Here is a 5897-nt window from a genome sequence, read left to right as displayed (position 1 = left end):
CTGCCTGAAGAACCTAGATTTGTCTCGTCGTGACTATACAGTAAAGGTTCGGGTCATTCGATTGTGGAAACAACCTATGTACGGCAATCCTCATCAATGGTACTCTATTGAAATGATCGTGGTTGATAAAGAGGTATATGTGTGAAGTTATTATATTATATATCAAAAAGTACTTTTTAGAAATAAATCATAATAGTTTTTCACAAGATTGTAAAAGTCGTTAGGCGGTCCTAGGCAGTCGACTGGGGAGTTGCGAGTACTCGGGAGTAGTCGGGGATTACTCGGAAAATACCTAAGGACTACTCGGCCGAGGCGGAGAGTACTCGATCTAGGCGGGGAGTACTCGGGCGCCTACTCGGGAGTTTTACAACATTGGTTTTTCATTAATCCTTATAGGGTACAACAATGCAAGCCAATGTTCTTTAATGTTGGTTTTCTCGCTTTGACCATGTTCTGAACGAATCAGGTTATATTCTATTAATAATCGCATTTTCATGTTTGATCTTTTCATTATATATATCTTAATATATGGTTGAAACAACATTGCTTATCATATTATTGTCACTACTATTATTAAATTTTATTATTTGAAATATATAAGTAACTATTTTATTATTAAGTATAAATGTATAACTCTACTGTACAACACAACTGACTTTCATACAATTGTCAATCTAACAACAGTTTACTGTAAGTAAACTAATAACACTTAGGAATTACACTTTTCTTCAATATTATTTACCCAAGATACTTTACATTTGTCAACATTAACTTTATATTTCTATTTTTGTGTAAACTGTTACTTCATTGTCAAACCATCTATTGGTTTGAACGAATCCAAGTACAAGTATGTTCAAAGCCAAACCAAGCTAGGACTCTATTATGACACCGTCTACCCTTGTAATGATTTTTGCGACCCAACCTCTGGCTTTTCATTCACAAACTTTATGGGTATCGTTGACCGGACTTTTCCTGAGAATCAACCTCAAGGTAATACAAAATCCTCCTCAATTTATTTCAATTTCTAACTTAAATTAGCTGTATGTCTTATCATTATTATATTTAGTTAACTCTTTTTTTAGATGCCATTGGTTTTGTTGCTTATGTTGGTGACCTTAAGAAGTTCAAAACAAAAAAGGGGAAAGATACTAAAAAGTTGAATGTCATTGTTCAAGATCTTGAGTTTGTTTTTTCTTAAAAGATTTTACTTATTTTTTTAATCTTAACAATTTCTTTTAAACCTTTTCCTTGATTATTTTATTAAAGGATGCACAAAGTTTACTTATCTTTATGGGATTCATATGCTGATATGATCCTAGAGCATTGGCGAAATAGGGACCAATATGGCATTATTGTTATCATCCTACAATTTGGTACCATGAAATACTTTGGAAAATCTGCTTATGTCAACACTTCCTACAACGTTTCAAAACTTTTCATCAACTCTGAAATTGATGAGATCACTTCCTTTCGAAACAGGTATTATAACTTTAATACTAAGGCATTCATTTTTTAGTATTTTTTTCATTTCTTTCTTTTGACCATTAAAATTTATTTCTTTTAACAGTCTTTCGCTGAACTGGGCTGGTTCTTCAAGTTTGACTCAGTCCTCTAACATATCAATGTATTTTTCTATGTACGATGAATATGTAGTAAGATCTGAGTTCAACAGATAGCGGAAGTTAAGCTACATCAGGTAAACTACGTTACTTATTCTATTAATTGCTCTATTTATTAAATGCTTAATTAATATATACTTTTTTAGGTTAGGTCTGTTGTGATTGTTGGGACGGTTTGGTTGATACCCCAAGACTTGCCCTAGTACTATTTGGCATGTAGAACATGTAACAGAAAAGTAACCAAAAAGCCTACCGAAGATAATCAGCCTGTTGGTGTGTTTGTTTATGAAGAGGACATTTATGAGTGCAAAACAGAGAGTTGTAAAAACAATGTTATTCACTATCTGCAAAGGTGTTAAGTTATTTATATGTTATGTTAATTATTTTATTTAATTGATAATGTTTACTTTTGCTAACTGAGTTAACTATATATTATACAGGCTTAGTGTTCCATTGGTTGTTCAAGACTCAACTGGAACAGTTTCTTTGACATTGTTTGATCGTGACGCTTCCAAACTTTTCAAAACAAGCGCATCAGCTTAATCGACAAATATGTTACCGTAAGATTTTCTTACTGCATATTTTTTATTTTTAACATTATTTAACATTAAAATATTTGACATTAAAATATACACACATATTATAGGTAGGTGATAACGCTAACAATCCGACTGAATTTGATGTTCTTGTGGGGAAAAAATTTGCTTTTAAGAATGACAGCACAGTACAAACATCAACAATGGTTGCTCGGTTTTCGGCATTTCTAAACAGGCAGATGATGTGGATATCATTTCTGAGCTGGAAAAAAAGGCCAACAATTTTGAGGCAGGACTATTATTTTGTTGTTGATTTAACATATATATATTCATCATACTCAGCTTTTATTAATCAATAATGTCACTGCTATGTAGATCGACAACTCTGCTTCTCTTAGCAGCGGATTCAATGATACCCAGTCACAAGGAACTGTTGAATTAATGGTATTACTTTTTAAAAACAATTATATTTTTTCTACACTTTTATAACTTAAGTTTTTATATATTTTAAAGTATATAAATTGTCCTTTTGATGTACCGTTTACTGTTTTCAGTTTATTACAACAGTACTTATTCATTACTCTCATTTGTAATTATAAGAATTATTTGAACTATAATGTAGTCTGTTAATTGTGAAGAGCTTACCATAGGATTGGATACTATGCAGACACATGAAAGTGCTAACTTAAACGTATTTGAAAATTGCATTAAATATATTATTTTCAGGTAATCATATATAACTGACTCTATGTTCAATACATTTTCTAACACCATTTGTTTATATAAATGTCTAGGCTGGTGCTGAAAGTATGAATGATAATGTTACTACAATGGCATAAAATGTGAATGACAAAAGCAATGAAAAAACTCATGAGGTTGAACTGACAACGTTTAAGCGCAAATCCAAAAATCCAGATTTTAAGAAAAATTTGATTGGCAGTTATGAAGTTGAGATGATTGGAGAATTGTCTACCACTAAGCCTCCTTCTAATGGCAAGCCCGTTCTCCTTGTTCCCAAGATTGAAAAATGATCTCTTTAAAATCTTAATGTTTTACGTTGGGTTCTATTTTTATTTAATTGTCTTTGCAATTAGGTTCGTCCTTTAAGAACTATTTCAGTTTGTTGGAGTCATTCCAAGAATTATGTGTTAAGCACTTTAATTTCCTTTTGTTAAGTATTTGATGTAACACAACTTGGTTTAAGAACTATTTCATTTTGTTGGAGTCATTCCAAGGATTATGTGTTAAGCACTATAAGTTCCTTTTGTTAAGTATTTGATGTAACACAACTTGGTTAAACTATTATGATGTTTTTCTTACATGTAGTTTTTTTTCTTACATTATATTATTATGTTTTATTTGTATAATACAATTTTAAAAATTCATCTGAATCACAAAATCTTCATTATTTTATATGCTTTTTTGGCTACATAAATAATTTTAAATAAATTTCAAGTCTTGTTTGTTATAAATATTTGATTTTTACCAAGTTTTTTTTTTATTTTTTCCACAGATACAAATGATCGATATATTTATGCAAAGCTCATACGAAAGAAGAGGAAATTTAAATTGGATGCCAAAAGATTAAAAGTACATTCTCATTGCAACATCAAAGGTCGTTTTCAGTACATCCAAATCCATATATGTTTTGTTTAATGTTTACTTAGATGATACATTACAAAAGTTATGTTATGCATATCCCAATTTTCACACTTAAAAAACTTAAAATTTCCGTTTCTATATATTTTATGTTAGGCTTACACAACTAACAACACACTATAAACCCATTACCAGATTATGGAAGTTTCGGTTCTCACATGGTAGTGCTTAGTCCTTATACATCAAATCCATATCAAGATACCAATATTGGCTCTTCATCTGTACAGATTAGAAGTCTGTTATCTAACATTACAAATAGTATAAAATTACTGAATTTCATTTTGTGTTTTTATATAATAACTTGAGTCATTGGGGTGGTGGCCCAATGGTAGAACAAAGTCTCTTAACACCAAGGTCTTGGGTTCAAGTCCCACTACCAGCAAAGAAATTTACCTTTCAAAAAAAATATAATAACTTGAATTTTTGGTTTTTTATAGATTCAAAAGAAACAAGACTAATTAGAAAACAAATGTTGGATACAAAAAAGGACAATAGTTTTAAAGATAAAATGTCTCCAAAATACACTTGTCATATTAAAACAACATTTTAAAGTTAATTTTATTTACGAACATTTGTTACTAAGTTTTCATTAATAATAATATGCTTTATTCTTTTTTCAAAAACAGCTTTGCAAAACATCCAAGTCACCTCCGACAAATTAACAACTAATGGAAGTCCAGCCTATCTAAATGAAGTGGTTATTCCTTTTAAATCAATTCCATATCATCACAACAATGCTACATCTTCATAATCTCATGTTACACTTCCTCTTTCAAACATTACAAGTGGTATATAACATAATATACTTTGCATTCTAATCAATCTCTTTATAGCATCAATTTCGTTTCAGCTTTACTATCCTATCAAAATCATTATATCGTATTCATTTTGTTGCTCTGTTAATCATTCATGTTCATTTTTTTATAATAAATACTTTAATGGTTACGCTTAATTCCAAACTTCATGTGTTACAGTTTCTATGAACAATGATGGTTATACTAGCCACAAATTATGACGATCCATTAGAAAACAAATTAGAGAAACCAAAAAGGCAAAGGCTAAATGTGCTTCTGTAATGTTTAAGTCTTCAACGACATTAAAATCTATCCAAGTGTCACAAACTATACGAGGCAATATACATTTCTTTAATAGAACTTTGTACATTCAAATTATGTAATATTTTTACTTTTTAAATGTATATACATGGATGTTAAATATTACTTCGTTGCTTAGGTATATGTGCCTGGATAAAAAAATTCAAGCATCTTCATCCAATAATTCACAACTAAAGGGTAAATGCAAATCAAACAAAGAAAATATATCAAAAGAAACTTCATTCGTTACAACAGAAGCAGATGAACATGATGATAGCCTACTCATTGAAAACATTTTCTCTGGTAAAACAAAAGGTACTTTCAATATTCAATATGTATTTATTTATTATAAATAAGTTATACAATACTGTAATATAATAAGATAGTAATAAAACTTATTAAACACCATTAACAGATTACTTGGATCATGGTGATCAAAGTCATACCTGTCAGGCATGTAATGCAAAATTGTGGAAGGATGAGATGTTACGAAGCTATCAAGGAAAATATAAATCAAGCTTTTCTCTATCATGTTGTTTTGGTAAAGTTAAACTTCCAGATTTGAAGGAGCCGCCATCCGATTATAAAACTCTTTTAAGTTGTTTGGATTTCATGAAACACATTCGTCGTTACAACTCAATGTTTTCCTCTACGTCAATGGGTGGAAAAGTTGATTCGTCCATTAACAGAGGTAATGCTCCATTTGTATTTAGACTTGGCGGTGAAAATTACCATGCTCTTGGAAGTCTCCTACCAACGGATGGATCAAAGCCTAAATTCTCTCAGTTATATATATATATATATATATATATATATATATATATATATATATATATATATATATATATATATATATCATTGAAAACGAGGTTGCAAATAGACAAGGTGTCACACCCCAACTTAAGGCGAAAATGTCGGGGCTTGATCCGATTGCTCACAGCTCGAAGATACTATCATAATATAAATGTGACAATATCTATTTAATTATT

The 5897-nt window shown here is 30.2% G+C and overlaps 1 long non-coding RNA gene across 1 annotated transcript; it reads left to right on the top strand.

The window, feature by feature from the left end:
- Positions 1-2470: 2470 nt before the first annotated feature.
- Positions 2471-3261, top strand: LOC143542061 (uncharacterized). Its single transcript, XR_013136844.1, has 3 exons — positions 2471-2599; positions 2778-2846; positions 2950-3261. It is a non-coding gene; the product is annotated as an uncharacterized LOC143542061 (long non-coding RNA).
- The last annotated feature ends 2636 nt before the right edge of the window (positions 3262-5897 follow it).

Source organism: Bidens hawaiensis, unplaced genomic scaffold (genome assembly GCF_021521415.1).
Source record: "Bidens hawaiensis isolate Kalapana, Puna unplaced genomic scaffold, B.hawaiensis_p1.1 tig00012745_1, whole genome shotgun sequence".
Classification (NCBI taxonomy): domain Eukaryota; kingdom Viridiplantae; phylum Streptophyta; class Magnoliopsida; order Asterales; family Asteraceae; genus Bidens; species Bidens hawaiensis.
The sequence above is the reverse complement of the archived record's forward strand: the minus strand, read 5'-3'. Positions and strand labels throughout refer to the sequence as shown.